Raw genomic sequence first — 15,870 nt, forward strand, 5'->3', positions numbered from 1 at the left:
TTCTACCCACTTAGTAACATAATCAACAACAACTAGGATATGAGTATACCCGTTGGATTTTGGAAAAGGTCCCATATAATCAAAGCCCCAAACATCAAATGGTTCAATGACAAGTCAATAATTCATAGGCATTTCCTAACGTTTACTGATATTACCTATTCTTTGACATTCGTCACAAGACAAGACAAACTTACGGGCATCCTTGAAGAGAGTGGGCCAATAGAAACCTGATTGCAATACCTTGTGTGCAGTTCTGTCTCCCGCATGGTGTCCTCCGTAAGCCTCAGAGTGACACTTTTGTAGGATCTGTCCCTGTTCATGTTCAGGTACACAACGTCTAATAACACCATCCACTCCTTCCTTATAAAGGTGAGGATCATCCCAAAAGTAATGTCTCAAATCAAAGAAGAATTTCTTTTTTGCTGGTATGTGAAACTGGGTGATATATATTTGGCAACGATATAATTTGCATAATCATCATACCACGGTGCACTACGTGAAGTATTGATGACATTCAATTTCTCATCAGGGAATCTATCATCAATAGGTTATGGGTCATCAAGAACATTCTCCAACCTAGACAAGTTATCTGCTACTGGGTTATCAACACCCTTCCTATCGACAACATGCAAATGAAATTATTGTAGCAAGAGAACCAATCTGATAAGTCTTGGTTTAGCGTCTTTCTTCTCCATAAGGTACTTAATAGCAGCATGATCAGTGTGAATAGTGACTTTGGAGTCAAATATGTAAGACCTGAACTTTTCACATGCAAACACGACTGCTAAAAATTCCTTTTTGGTAGTAGCATGGTTTCTTTGGGCACTGTCTAGAGTTTTACTAGCATAGTGAATAACATTCAACTTCTTATCAACTCTTTGTCCTAGAACAACACCAATAGCATAATCACTGGCATCACACATGATTTCAAAAGGTAGGTTCCAATCAGGTGGTTGAACAATAGGTTCAGTTATCAAGGCCGTCTTAAGTAATTCGAAGGCTTCCTCACAATCATCGTAAAAACAAAAGGAATATCCTTTTGCAAGAGATTGGTAAGAGGCCTAGAAATCTTAGAGAAGTCTTTAATGAACCTTCTATAGAAATCAGCATGACCAAGCAAACTTCTTATACCTTTGATATCTGTGGGGCATGGCATTTTCTCAATTGCATCAACCTTAGCCTTATCGACTTCAATACCTCTTTCAGAAATTTTATGTCCTAAGACGATGCCTTCATTAACCATAAACTAGCACTTCTCCCAATTCAAGACAAGGTTGGTGTCTTTACATCTCTGCAAGACTCGATCAAGGTTGCCGAGGCAATCATCGAAAGAAGACCCGTAAACGGAGAAGTCATCCATGAAAACCTCAACAATCTTTTCACAAAAGTCAGAGAATATAGCCATCATACATCTTTGAAAGGTAACAGGTGCATTACATAATCCAAAAGGCATACGTTTGTAAGCAAAGGTACCGAAAGGGCACGTGAAAGTGGTTTTCTCCTGATCAGATTGTGCAACAGGTATTTGGGAGAAACCAGAATAACCATCTAGAAAGCAGAAGTGTGTGTGTTTAGACAGTCTTTCTAACATTTGGTCGATAAAAGGCAAACGGTAATGATATTTCCTAGTGGCTTTATTCAATTTCCTAAAATCGATCACCATCCTATAGCCAGTAATAATCCTCTGTGGGATCAATTCATCCTTATCATTAGGGACAACGGTAATACCTCCCTTCTTAGGGGCGCAATGCATCGTACTTACCCAATCACTATGAGCAACAGGATAAATAGTACCTGCTTCCAGGAGCTTTAGTATTTCTTTTCTTACTACCTCTTTCATCTTAGGATTTAATCTCCTTTGATGATCAGCAACTGGTTTGGAATCAGGATCAGTTTTAATCTTGTCCTGGCATAGAGTGGGACTAATGCCCTTAAGATCATCAAGAGTATATCCAATAGCAGCACGGTGCTTCCTCGGAGTTTTTAGTAACTTCTTTTCTTCATGCTCTGAGAGACTAGCACTAATTATAACATGATATATCTCTTTTTCATCAAGATAAGCATACTTAAGAGTATCAGGCAACTCTTTTAAGCACGAACACAAGATCACCCTTTTGTGGGGGTGGATCTCCAAGCAGTTCAACATGCAAATTATTCTTAAGGATAGGATATTGTTCTGAGACAACTCTATTTATTTCATCCCTTTCATCCATATGCATATCATTTTCATGCTCAAGCAAGTATTGCTCTAAAGGATCAGTAGGAGGCACAACAATAGAAGCTAGGGAAATAATTTAATCCTTACTAGGCAACTCTTTTTCAGGAGGTTGTCTACCAAACATGGAGAAATTGAACTCATGTGACACATGTTCAAAGCCAACAGTGACAATTTGCTTCTCAAAGTCAATATGAGCATTCACAGTATTGAGAAAAGGTCTGCCAAATATGATGGGACAAAAGCTATCTTGCGTGGTAGAAAGAACGAGGAAATCAGCAGGATACTTTGTTTTACCACACAAGACTTCAACATCCCTAACAATTCCCACAGGGCAGATAGTATCTCTATTGGCAAGCTGAATAGTGACATCAATAGGTTCCATCTCAACAGGTCCAATCTCGTCTTTAATTTCATCATATAAGGATCGAGGTATTGCACTAACACTAGCACCCACATCACATAAACCATGATAACAATGATCTCCTATCTTAACAGAAACAACAGGTGTGCCAACAACAGGCCTATGTTTGTCTCTAGCATGTGGTTTAGCAATTCTAGCAGCATCTTCACAGAAGTGAATATCATGGCCATCAACATTGTCAGACAGCAGATCTTTGATAATAGCAATGCTAGGTTCAACTCTAATTTGCTCAGGGGGTATAGGTGTTCTAATGTAGCCTCTACGTATCACAGTTGAAGCTTTAGAATGATCCTTTATCCTAACAGGGAAAGGTGGTTTCTCAATGTAAGCACTGGGAACAACAGGATCATTATAGGCAATGACTCTCTCTTCAACTGGATTGGGTTTAACTACATTGACTTCTAAGGGAGGATGATATTTAAACAACTTCTCTTTGGGGAGATCAATATGAGCAGCAAATGATTCACACAATGAAGCTACTATCTCAGAGTCAAGTCCATACTTAGCGCTAAAATCACAAAAAGTATTTGTTTCGACAAAGGATTTAATGCAGTCAAACTTGAAATTCATACCTGACTCCTTACCTTCGTAAAGCTCCCAATCTTCAGTGTTGCATTTAATTCTTTCCAATAAATTCCATTTGAAGTCAATATCTCTCTTCATAAAAGAACCGGTACAAGAAGTGTCAAGCATGGTGCGATCATCATGAGAAAGCCGAGCATAGAAGTTCTGAATGATAATTTCTCTCGAGAGCTCATGGTTGGAGCATGAATATAACATTGATTTAAGCCTCCCCCAAGCTTGAGCGATGCTTTCTCTATCACGAGGCCAAAAATAATAAATATAGTTCCGATCACGATGTACTAGATGCATAGGATAAAACTATTGATGAAATTCCAATTTCAACCGATTGTAGTTCCATGATCCAGTATCATCACATAGCCTATACCATGTCAACGCCTTATCCCTCAAAGATAAGGGAAAGACCTTCTTCTTGACCTCATCCTCAGGCAAACCCGCAAGCTTAAATAAACCACAAACTTCATCTACATAGATTAGATGCAAGTCTGGATGTGATGTTGCATCTCCTGTAAAAGGATTAGCCAGGAGTTTCTCAAGCATACCCGAAGGAAATTCATAGCAAACATTTTCAGTAGGTGCAGCAGGTTGAGGATCAACTCTTTTTGCTTCCGTTCGAGGTGAAGATACCCCTAACAAGCCCCTCAAAGGATTAGTTTCCATAGTGACAAGTGACAATAAATTTCAGCACACAATATAAATGTTTCCTTACCAAAGGCGCTTCACTCCCCGGCAACGGCGCCAGAAAAGAGTCTTGATGACCCAAAAGTATAGGGGATCTATCTTAGTCCTTTCGATAAGTAAGAGTGTCGAACCCAACGAGGAGCAGAATGATCTGACAAGTGGTTTTCAACAAGGTATTCTCTGCAAGCACTGAAATTATCGGTAACAAGTAGTTGTGTGACAAGATGATTCGTAGCAAGTAGCAAGTAATAAAAGTAATAACGGTGCAGCAAAGTGGCCCAATCCCTTTTGTATCAAGGGACAAGCCTGTACAAACTCTTATAGGAGGTAAAGCGCTCCCGAGGACACATGGGAAATTCTGTCAAGTTAGTTTTCATCATGTTCATATGATTCGCGTTCGCTACTTTGATAGTTTGATATGTGGGTGGATCGTCGCTTGGGTACTGTCGTGGGTATAAGTCTGACAGTAGATGTGTAGGGTACGAAAGGATGGGCAGAGCCTTAGATATGGCAAGGATGTATGAGTTCAGGCCCCTCTACGGTGGAGGTAAAAGCCCTACGTCTCAGTGCTCTTGGGAGCTTACTGTCGAGTGGAATATAGGATTACAGTAAATGCCAACCCCCGCACCAGTGGGGAAGGGCGGCTTATATAGAGTGCGCTGCCCTTCATAATGGCTTGCTGGACAGGGGTGAAATAGTGGCGAATAAATGCCTACGTTACCGGTAACGTACGCCTTAAATGCACATAATGGTGTATGAAAACGTATGACCGTTGCCCTCGTGGGAGGTTACGATGTACAGAGTGGAATTCAGTCGGTACGTTAAATACGCTCCGAATGCTCGTCACTGACTGGATGATGGGGGAGTCCTTAGTTCAGTCGGAACTGTCTAAGGGCCTTGTCCTCTATGAAGGGTAGTCCTTGGGTAGGACCTATAGGGCAGGCCTATGACCCTACCCTGGGACTATAACCCCATCATTAGTCCCCGAATGGATCGGGGTTGGAACGATGAACTGACGCGTGGAGTACGGATCCGACTGGTATGGATGCGACTTTGGCGTTGTTTGCCTCGATCCATTTTATCCTTTCAACCAGTGATCCGAGTGAATATACCCGTGAAACGAACCGTCAGGGACCGAGTGCTTCCGCGGAATCTTTCGATGTGACCGGTCAAACCGAGAGTGGCAGATTTTCCGGGATCCTCAAATTTCGATTGCCCCGCGCTCAGCGGGGATGACGACATCGCCATCGAGTAGGTTTTGCCTCCTCGATTACCGCGCCTTTATCTTCTCCACTAACATCGCAGCAGCCGGTCGAGGGGATAAGATTTCGGGGCCACCTGTTAGCGACTCAGTCGGAAGCTTATACAAGTCCCTCCGGCGGGGATTTCTTGTTGCGCTGCTCATCTTCCTCGCATTAACCCCGCTCCTCCCGCAGCTCTCTGCATGCCCCAAGTCTCCTTATTCCTCTCCTCCTCTACAGACCTGTTGCCTTTGCCATGACGAAGGGGCAAACTAGCAAACTCAAGTCGCAGAAGAAGAAGAAGGGGGCGGCCCCTGCTCAGCGGCGACAGCGGGCACTGCCGGCGGGTTGGATCGAGGGGGATTTCCTCCCCTCCACGGTGACGACGGACGACTTGCTGGAGCTGGTGGAGCACGACATGATCGTCAACAAGTCATGGAGGCTGCCGGAGGGCGAGACGGAGTCGGCGCCGAAGGAGGGGGAGCGTGTTCTGCTCCTCAGCCATGTGTTCAGGGGCTTCTCCTTGCCTCCCCACCCCTTCTTCTGAGGTATCATGAATTACTTCGGGGCGCAGCTCCATCATTTTCCTCCAAACGCGATAGCCCACCTTGCCGCATTCGTCACCCTTTGCGAGGGCTTTATTGGATGTCCCCCCCCACTGGGGTCTCTTTTAGTACGTCTTCTCCGCTAGGTCCCAAACCGTCAAAAAGCTTAGCCAGTCGGACGATAAGACCCATCTGCTCTAGCTCTGCGGGGGCTTAGGCTTCCAGAAGAAAACAAAGAGTAGCTAGCCCCCTCTCCAGTTGTCTGAGTCAGTTAGGAACTGGAAATCGACCTGGTTCTATTGCCAGGACATTGCTTGTCCGAATGCTTCGACTGGGTTGCCACCTTTTAGCCTAGACCGTCCGGCCCCTCCCAGGAAACTTGCGCTCTCAAAGGGGGAAAAGATCCAGATCCAGCCTCTGGTCGACGTGCTGATAGCCGTCGTCCGCAAGGGAGTCACCGGCACGGACTTGCTGGAGACTTTTCTGGGTCAGTGCATCCAGCCGCTGCAAGCCCGACACCACGCCATGTGGCACTACGCGGGGCCTGAGGATTCCACTCGGACTCATCCAGAATGCGTGACCGGGGAGACTATGATAGCGTGGGTCCGCGGCATCACAGGCGCATGCGATAACCCCTGAGGAGCTCAGCGGGTGAAGCCCTTTCGTGCCGATAATCCTCCTTCGAATGAGGTAGGCACATCTTGTCGAGTGCTTTCAATCTTCTTAGATTTATCGCTTTTCTTGTATCGCCGCCTGACGTCTGACGTTGCCGATTGTGTTTTGTGCAGGAGTGGCCAACTGGTATTCTGCCGTCTCGAACGGGAATCCAGCTGAGGAAGAGGAGGGCAGCCAGGAGGGCAGCGTGGATAGCGCCGAGTACGTCTCCGATAGTGGGGAGACGGAGGAGGAGACCGAAGAGGAGGAGGAGGAGGAGGTTGGGGAGCAGAGCTCGCCACCTCCACCATTAGAGCATCGAACTAAGCGCCGTCATGATCCCGCGGCTCCGCCGGCTCCTCCAGCGGCCCCGAGTGCTCCGCCAGCTCCTCCCGTGGCTCCGAGTGCTGGGAGTGTGAAGAGGACCAGGGACGCTGCTGCCGAGCCCACGGACCAGCCGTCCAAGGTGGCCAAACCTAGTGGGCCTAAGCCTCGGAAAGTTTTGCCTCGGATGAGGATCACTGTTCGAGTCGCCTCAGCGTAAGTGTCTTGTTCTCCCATCCTCTTTCAGTATCTAATTGAACTCATGCTTATCCGTCGAGTGGATTTTACTCGACAGAGCTGCTACCTCCGCCACCTCTCTGCCGCGCCAGGACGATGATCCCATGGATACGGATAACGCTGCCATATCCCAACAAGGTACGTTGTCACGACTCCGAGAGTTTGTATTATTGTTTCACGAGTGCTGTCTTTAATCTTACCCTTTTTCTGTAATTTCATGTTGTTCAGTCAGGCTTCCTTCGGAGGTGATTCATCTGGAGGACGACGACCAAAGGCGGTCAGGGCCAGCTTTGGCACCAGTCCTTGAGGTTGTCCCATCTGCTGCTGCTCCCACCATGAACGTGCCGCCGACCGAGACGATGCCGCCGACTGAGACGGTGCCCCTCGCGGCGGAACCGACTGGAGCGGAGCTTGGGATGCCCAAGGAGTCTTCTGTCGTGCCGGGTCCGTCAACCGTTCAATATGACGCCCGACACCTCCCAGAAGACCAAGTGGGGTCCGCCAAGGACGCCATGGTGTAGGTAGAGCTGATGGTGGGTGATGCCAAGGGAGCGTATGACTCCATCGCGTCTTTGTACAAGAAAAGCTTGGAACTCCTGGACGATATCCGAATAAGTGTGCTAGTAAGTGTTTACTTTCCTCTTGTTACCCACTGGGGGTTTAAGTGATATACTCGGATACAATAGGATTATTTTGCAGTGGGTTCACTCCGAGTGAACCCAGTGGGTGTAGTCCCCGAGACTTCTGTCGAGTGCTTGCACCGGCAGTTGTCTTTATATGTATTTCCCGTGATCTGAGCAGATCAGAGCTGATCTGCCCAAATATTACCAGTGGGGGCACTCGGAGTGCACCCACTGGATGTAGTTCCCGAGAGTAGTGTTACTCAGGTCGGGTAATAGCATTCTCGTAGATTTGTCTGTTTGTCATGGAGCTCAATAGGGCCGACCTGTTCGAGCTTCATGCCAGTGGGGTCACTCTTAGTGAACCCACTGGGTGTAGTCCCCGAGACCGTTGTCGATTGCTTGCATCGGCAGGGGTCTGAAGAACTTTGATTGTTTTGTCATATGAGTCGCTACTTTTTCCTTGTTGAATGTGGCTGATCTTCCCTTTGCTCTTATTTGGCAGAAGACTTGCAAAATGGGATCCGCGTCCAATGCTCTGAAGGCTGAGAAGATTCATCTTGCTGCGGACTTGGAGGCAGCTGTGAATGACCTGGCTGGTGTGAAGGGGGCTCTTGCTAACCGAGAGTAGTCTTTGGAGGAGTCCCGGGAGACCAACAAGGCATTGCAAGCCGAAATTGAAAAATTGAAGAGTCAAAGAACCGAACAGATGGGTCAGCTGAAGTTGATGAACACTCGGTGCATGGCGCAGGAGAAGTACGTCAGCGACTGGGCAAGGAAGATGGTTGCACTGCTTGGTGGTAAATTTTTGCCAAGTGCTTCTTGACTTTGGAGTTCATTCTGCGCTTACTTTCTGCTTGTCTTTTCTTTGCAAACTTCTGTCGGGATGCTGAGGCTGAAGCAGCCGACATTGAACGGTCGGTTGTTCCGAACGTTCCACTCGGCGACGAAGCCAACCGGGACTTGCTCCGAGCGCATATTCGCCTTAGCAGAGTGGGACCTTTTGTTGGCCGCCTGAGAGAAGTCATCGGCCGGATCGATAAGGAGCTATGGCCTGAAGACGATTCCCGGCAAGAAATAGATGGGTTGATGACTCGGCTGGAGGACGTCCCGAGCAGAGTGCAGGCATGGAAGAAGTCTTCCGCTCGTTGTGGTGCGGACGTGGCGCTATCTCTGGTCCGAGTGCACTGCAAGGAAGCTCGCGAAGAAAAGCTGAAGACGTTGCAGGTCACGAACACCAAGAAGCTTTGATTCGAAGATTTCATGGAGACCTTCCTCGACACATCCACTCGCATCGCAGACGGGATCGACCTTGACACCTTTGTGGAGCCTGCCAGTCCTGGTGACACTTGAAAAACTTTATGGTGAACGCACATTTACCTCGGTATGCCGAGTGGCATCTGTATCAAACTTTGGCCACTGATGTTGGCCGTCACATTCGTGGTTCCAACTTTGAATTCGAATCGAATATTTCGCTCTTCTTTCGCTACGTTTTTTTTGACAAGATTTTGGCTCGTCGTTTTTGTTTGGCGTTTCTTGGTGAAGCCAATGGCAAACATGCGGAGCATGTAGTTGTCAGTTGTCTTCACATCCACATGAGCCTCAATGAGGGTCTGCCAAGTCTCCGAGTGCGCACTCAGAGCGAGCTTTTACTTAGGCGACTCTGGGTCGCGGCTAAGTCTCCGAGTGCGACTTTAAGTGCACACTCTAAATGAGTTGTTACCCATGTAGTTGTCAGTTGTCTTGACATCCGCATGAGCCTCAATGAGGGTCTGCTAAGCCTCCGAGTGGATCTCGAGTATACACTCGGAGGAAGCTTTTTTACTTAGGCGACTCTGAGTCACAGGTAAGTCCTCGAGTGTGACTTTTCGTGCACACTCGGAATGAGTTGTTACTCATGTAGTTGTCAATTGTCTTCACATCCACATGAGCCTCAATGAGGGTCTGCTAAGCCTCCGAGTGGATCTCGAGTATACACTCGGAGGAAGCTTTTTACTTAGGCGACTCTGAGTCGCAGCTAAGTCCCCGAGTGCGACTTTTAGTGCACACTCGGAGAGAGTTTTTTACTTAGGCGACTCTAGGTCGCAGCTAAGTCCCCGAGTGCGACCTTTAGCGCACACTCGGAGAGAGAGTTTTTTACTTAGGCGACTTTGGGTCGCAGCTAAGTCCCCGAGTGCGACTTTTAGTGCACACTCGGAGAGAGTTTGTACTTAGGCGACTGTGGGTCGCAGCTAAGTCCCCGAGTGCGACTTTTAGTGCGCACTCGGAGCGAGTTTTTTACTTAGGCGACTCTGGGTCACAGCTAAGTCCCCGAGTGCGACTTTTAGTGCACACTCGAAGCGAGTTTTTTACTTAGGCGACTCTGGGTCGCAGCTAAGTCCCCGAGTGCGACTTTTAGTGCACACTCGGAGAGAGTTTGTACTTAGGCGACTCTGGGTCGCAGCTAAGTCCCCGAGTGCGAATTTTAGTGCTCACTCAGAGCGAGTTTTTTACTTAGGCGACTCTGGGTCGCAGCTAAGTCCCCGAGTGCGACTTTTAGTGCGCACTCGGAGCGAGTTTTTTACTTAGGCAACTCTGGGTCGCAGCTAAGTCCCCGAGTGCGACTTTTAGTGCACACTTGGAGCGAGTTTTTTACTTAGGCGACTCTGGGTCGCAGCTAAGTCCCCGGGTGCGACTTTTAGTGCACACTCGGAGAGAGGGTTTTTTACTTAGGCGACTCTGGGTCGCAGCTAAGTCCCCGAGTGCGACTTTTATTGCACACTCCGAGAGAGTTTGTACTTAGGCGACTCTGGGTCGCAGCTAAGTCCCCGAGTGCGACTTTTAGTGCGCACTCGGAGCGAATTTTTTACACCGGAGTCTGCAAACGCGGAAGAATTTTGAACCTGCAAGAAATCAATCTGCTTTGTATTACTTCAATGATACTTGTTCTTTACATTGTCCCCGTCGGTGGTCATGTGTAGAAGCGCTTCAGGAGATCTCCGTTCCCATGCACGCGGCTCGTCCGTTTCCCTGTCGAGGTTGTAAAGTCGATACGCCCCATTGTTCAGCACCTTAGAGATGATGAAGGGTCCTTCCCAGGCGGGAGCCAACTTGTGTGGTCTCTGCTGATCCGCTCAGAGCACCAGGTCGCCTGCTTGGAATGTGCGACTCCTGACGTGTCGCGCATGAAATCGCCGCAGATCTTGTTGATAAATTGTTGAGCGAGTCAGTGCCATCTCGCGCTCTTCTTCCAAAAGATCCACTCCGTCTTGCCTAGCTTGCTCTGCTTCGGCTTCGGAGAAGAGTTCGACTCATGGAGAGTTGTGAAGCAAGTCACTCGGAAGGACCGCCTCTGCTCCATAAACGAGGAAGAACGGGGATCGCCCTGTAGATCTATTCGGAGTTTTGCGGAGGCCCCACAGCACCGAAGGCAGTTTAGTGACCCATGCGCCGGCGGCATGTCCAACTTCTCGCAGGAGTCGAGGCTTCAACCCTTGAAGAATAAGACCATTCGCCCGCTCTGCTTGCCCGTTTGTTTGGGGGTGTGCCACGGATGCAAAATCCACTCGGATTCCTTGGCCCGTGCAAAAGCCTTTGAACCTGTCCGAGTCGAAGTTTGTGCCGTTGTCGGTGATTATGCTGTGCGGAACCCCGTATCTGGAGATGATGTCTCTGATGAATTTGATGGCCGTAAGGGCGTCAAGCCTCCTTATGGGCTTGGCTTCAATCCACTTGGTGAACTTGTCGACTGCTACCAGCAGATGAGTGAATCCCCCTTGGCCTGTTCTGAATGGTCCGACTGTATCTAATCCCCACACGGCGAACGGCCAAATAAGGGGGATTGTCTTCAGCGCAGATGTTGGCTTGTGGGACTTGTTCGAATAGAACTGACAGCCTTCGCATCGGTCGACCATATCTTTTGCCATTTCATTCGCCTACAACCAGAAGAAACCAGCTCTGAATGCTTTGGCGACGATTGCTCTTGAGGAGGCATGATGGCCGCAGGTTCCCGAGTGAATTTCTTCCAAGATTAACTGTCCCTCCTCAAGGGAGATGCACCGCTGAAGGACGCCTGAAACACTTTCCCTGTACAACTCGCCATCAATGACGGTGAAGGACTTCGATCTGCGGACGATCTGCCTAGCTTGGACTTCGTCTTCTGGTAACTCTTGCCTCAGGATGTACGCAATGAACGGCACAGTCCATTCGGGGATGAGAGCAAGAATCTCCATGATCAAATCAATCACACCAGGGACCTCGACTTCAGTCGGATCTGTTGAGCTCTTCGGTTGTACTGGTTCCTCTGTAAAAGGATCTTCTTTTACTGAGGGGAGGTGTAGGTGCTCGAGGCAGCATTACTCGGGACCGGTCTCCGAGTTGATCCCAGTTTCTCCAATTCATCTGCCGCTTGGTTTTTCAGTCGGGGAACATGGTGAAGTTCCAGACCTTCAAACTACTTCTCGAGCTTCCTTACTGCGTTGCAGTATGTAGTCATCGTGGGGTTCCTTACATCCCACTCCTTCATCACTTGATTAACCACCAAATATGAGTCGCCATAGACCATCAGGCGACGGACGCCGAGTGTGATGGCCATGCGCAATCCGTAAAGGAGAGCTTCGTACTGTGCCTCGTTGTTGGAAGAATCAAAATGTATATGCAACACATATTTGAGTTTATCACCTTTTGGCGATATGATCACTACGCCAGCGCCGGAGCCATTCAACATCTTGGACCCATTGAAGAACATGGTCCAATGAGTCGAGTAGATGTGAGTCGGTTGCTGTTGTTCTACCCATTCTGCTATGAAGTCAGCCCGAGATTGAGACTTTATAGTCTTCTTGGCTTCGAACTTGATGTCGCAGTATAACATCTCCATTGCCCACTTCGCCACTCGGCCTGATGCGTCCCAATTGTGGAGGATTTCCGACAACGGAGCATCAGATATGACAGACACCGAGTGGTCTTGGAAATAATGAGCCACCGTCTTTGCAGTCATGTAGATCCCATAAATAAGCTTTTGATAATGGGGATACCTCTGCTTAGAAGGAGTGAGGACTTCGGAGACATAATATACTGGCCGCTGAACCTTGTACGCTTTGCCTTCTTCTTCACGTTCGACTGTGAGAACAGTGCTGGCGACTTGATTTGTAGCCGCGATGTACAGAAGAAGGGGTTCTTTACTGAGCGGGGCAATAAGAACTGGCTGGGTGGAAAGCAGGGCTTTGAGGTCGTCGAATGCAATTTAGGCTTCGTCTGTCCACTCAAAAGTATCTGATTTCTTCATGAGTCGGTACAGAGGTAACGCCTTCTCGCCGAGCCGAGCGATAAACCTTCTCAAAGCGGCTAGGCAACCTGTGAGCCTTTGAACATCATGTATTCTGACCGTCCACTCCATTCGGATGATGGTCCCGATCTTTTCGGGGTCGACATCGATCCCTCGTTCGGAAACGAAGAAACCGAGTAACTTCCCGCTGGGAACGCCAAATGAACACTTGGCTGGGTTGAGCTTGATATCGTACCTGCGTAGGTTGGCGAATGTTTCTGCCAAGTCAGTCAGCAGGTCGGAACCTTTGCATGACTTGACTACGATATCGTCCATATATGCCTCCACATTTCGACCGATCTGGTCAAGGAGGCATTTTTGGATCATGCGCATAAAAGTTGCTCCTGCATTCTTCAAACCGAATGGCATAGTGATGTAGCAGAAACACCCGAATGGGGTGATGAAGGCTGTTTTTAATTCATCCAGACCATACAGACGGATCTGATGATAGCCCGAATAGGCATCAAGGAATGATAAACGCTCGCAGCCCGCAGTCGAATCAACAATTTGGTAATTGCGGGAGAGCGGGAAATGATCTTTCAGGCAGACCTTATTGAGATGCTTGAAATCGATGCACATATGGAGAGACTTGTCCTTCTTGGGCACCATGACAACATTGGCGAGCCACTCAGAGTGGTGTACCTCGCGAATGAAGTTGGCCGCCAAAAGTTTAGCCACCTCCTCTCCGATTGCCTTCCTTTTGTGCGCGGCGGACCGACGCAGGCGTTCTCGGACGGGCCGAGAAGCAGGATCCACATGCAGTCGGTGCTCAGCCAACTCCCTGGGTACACCTGGCATGTCAGCGAGCTTCCATGCGAAAATTTCCCAGTTCTCACGGAGGAATTGGATGAGCTCGGCTTCCTATTTTGGATCCAGGGTGGTGGAGATGTTCGTCGGGGCAGCGGCGTCGTCCGTCGGGTGGATGCTGACTTTCTTCGTGTCTCCCGCCGACTGGAATGCGGACTCTGAAGCTGGCTTCTTCGAACGCATCGAGTCAGCGGGGTCGGCTGTCTTCTTGTACTCATCCAGCTCGAGGATAGCCATCTGCTGATCGGCAATCCTCGACCCCTGCTGCAGACACTCCTCGGCCCGCTGCCGATTGCCTGTGACCGTGATCACACCTTTGGGACCCGGCATCTTCAGCTTCAAGTACACGTAACATGGACGGGCCATGAAACGCGCATACGCCGGACGACCCAGAATCGCGTGGTATGCACTCTGGAAGTCCACCACCTCGAATGTCAGCTTTTCCTTGCGGAAGTTCTTGTCGGAGCCAAAAACGACGTCCAACGCGATCTGGCCGAGTGACTTGGCCTTTCATCCTGGGACGACTCCGTGGAACTGCATGCTGCTCTCGCTAAGTTTGGACATCGGAATGCCCATTCCCTTGAGAGTGTCGGCGTACATGATGTTCAAGCCGCTGCCGCCGTCCATGAGGACTTTGCGCAGTCGGACTCCTTCCACCACCGGGTCGACGACCAGAGCTTGCCTCCCTGGGGTGGGCACGTGTGCTGGATGGTCCGACTGATCAAAGGTGATTGCAGTCTGAGACCATTTGAGGAACGTGGGGTTGGTTGGGGTTGCCATGTTCACCTCCCTGTTCACCAGCTTCAGTTGACTCTTGCTTTCCACGTCAGCAAAAATCATCAATGTTGCATGGACTTGGGGGAACGGAACCTCCTTGTCCTCATCATCCTGCTCGTTGTCCTTTTCACTCGGCTGCCCTTCGCCGAACCCTTGGATCAGGAGGCGACATTGCCGAGTGGTGTGCTTCGGGAATATGGCGTTGCCTTCTTCCTCCATCTTCGTGTGGATTGGACATGGCTCATCCAGGATGGAATTTCCGAATTGTTTCTTCTTGGGGGTATACTGAGCTTTCCCCTTACCCTTGAACTTGGCATTCGTAACGGCTGCTGCCTCTACCTGCGGAGTGGATGGAGCTTTCTGCTTTTGCTTCCGATTGCTGTTCCCATCTCCATCGGCGACTGCCTTATGCTTGCCGCTACGTATGCGGTCCTCCTCCTCGCCATTTGCATAGCATGCGGCTATCTCCATCATCTTGCTCATGGAGATGTCGCCTGTCCGACCAAACTTCGGGTACAGATCTCTGTACCGCACGCCTGCCTTGAAGGCGCAGACCGCTTGGTGCTGTGTGACGTTCTCCACCGTGTGGTAGAGGGTCGTCCAACGCTGGATGAAATCGCGCAGGGGCTCATTGTGCTTCTGGACACAGTGTTGGAGCTCCACGAGACCAGCAGGGCATTTGCACGTGCCCTCGAAAGTCCCGATGAAGACTCAGGACAGATCTTCCCAGTTGTAGATGCTTGACGGAGCCAACTGGTTCAGCCACGCTCGTGCCGAGCTGTCGAGCATCAGGGGGAGATGTTACATGGCGACTTGGTCATCTCCACCCCCGATCTGGACCGCCACTCTGTAGTCGTCCAGCCACGTTTCTGGCTTGGAATCTCCTGTGAACTTGCTGATTCCCGTCGCCAATCGGAAGTTGGGAGGGATGTCAGCTGAACGGATGGCCCGACTGAAGCACTCGGGACCAGAGATGATGGTCCTGCTTCCACTCGGACGGTCTCTATCGTGATCATCACGGTGGGCTCGACTCCTGTCGACCTTCCTCTGGGCGATGTACCCTCTTGCGTCGGGCCTTGGATCATACGCGTCACCGACTGAACGCCGATCATCGTGATGCCGGGGCCCGTAAGGCCCACCCCGCGGAGGGGTGCGTGAACGGCGACGATCTTCGGGATTCCTGGAACGGCTGCCCCCTCCGCGTCGCTGATGAGAGTCGGGGCTAAAAACCGACCGATGCGTGTTCGTGTGAACAGAATTGTTGTGGATCCAGTTGTGTGACTGGGAGACCGCCGAATTCTGCTGCTGCGCTGTATGCAACAGGGCACGGATCTGCTCGATCCCTCTACCAGCCTCTGAATCAGTCAGTTGGAGGGAATCGGCTATCTTGGCAGCGGCAGCCAGGTTGAGGACGGGTGTGCGGAACACCTCGACGTTGCTCTGGCGGGTGCATCGACTGGC

The sequence above is a fragment of the Hordeum vulgare genome, chromosome 1H (assembly GCF_904849725.1).
Source record: "Hordeum vulgare subsp. vulgare chromosome 1H, MorexV3_pseudomolecules_assembly, whole genome shotgun sequence".
NCBI lineage: Eukaryota > Viridiplantae > Streptophyta > Magnoliopsida > Poales > Poaceae > Hordeum > Hordeum vulgare.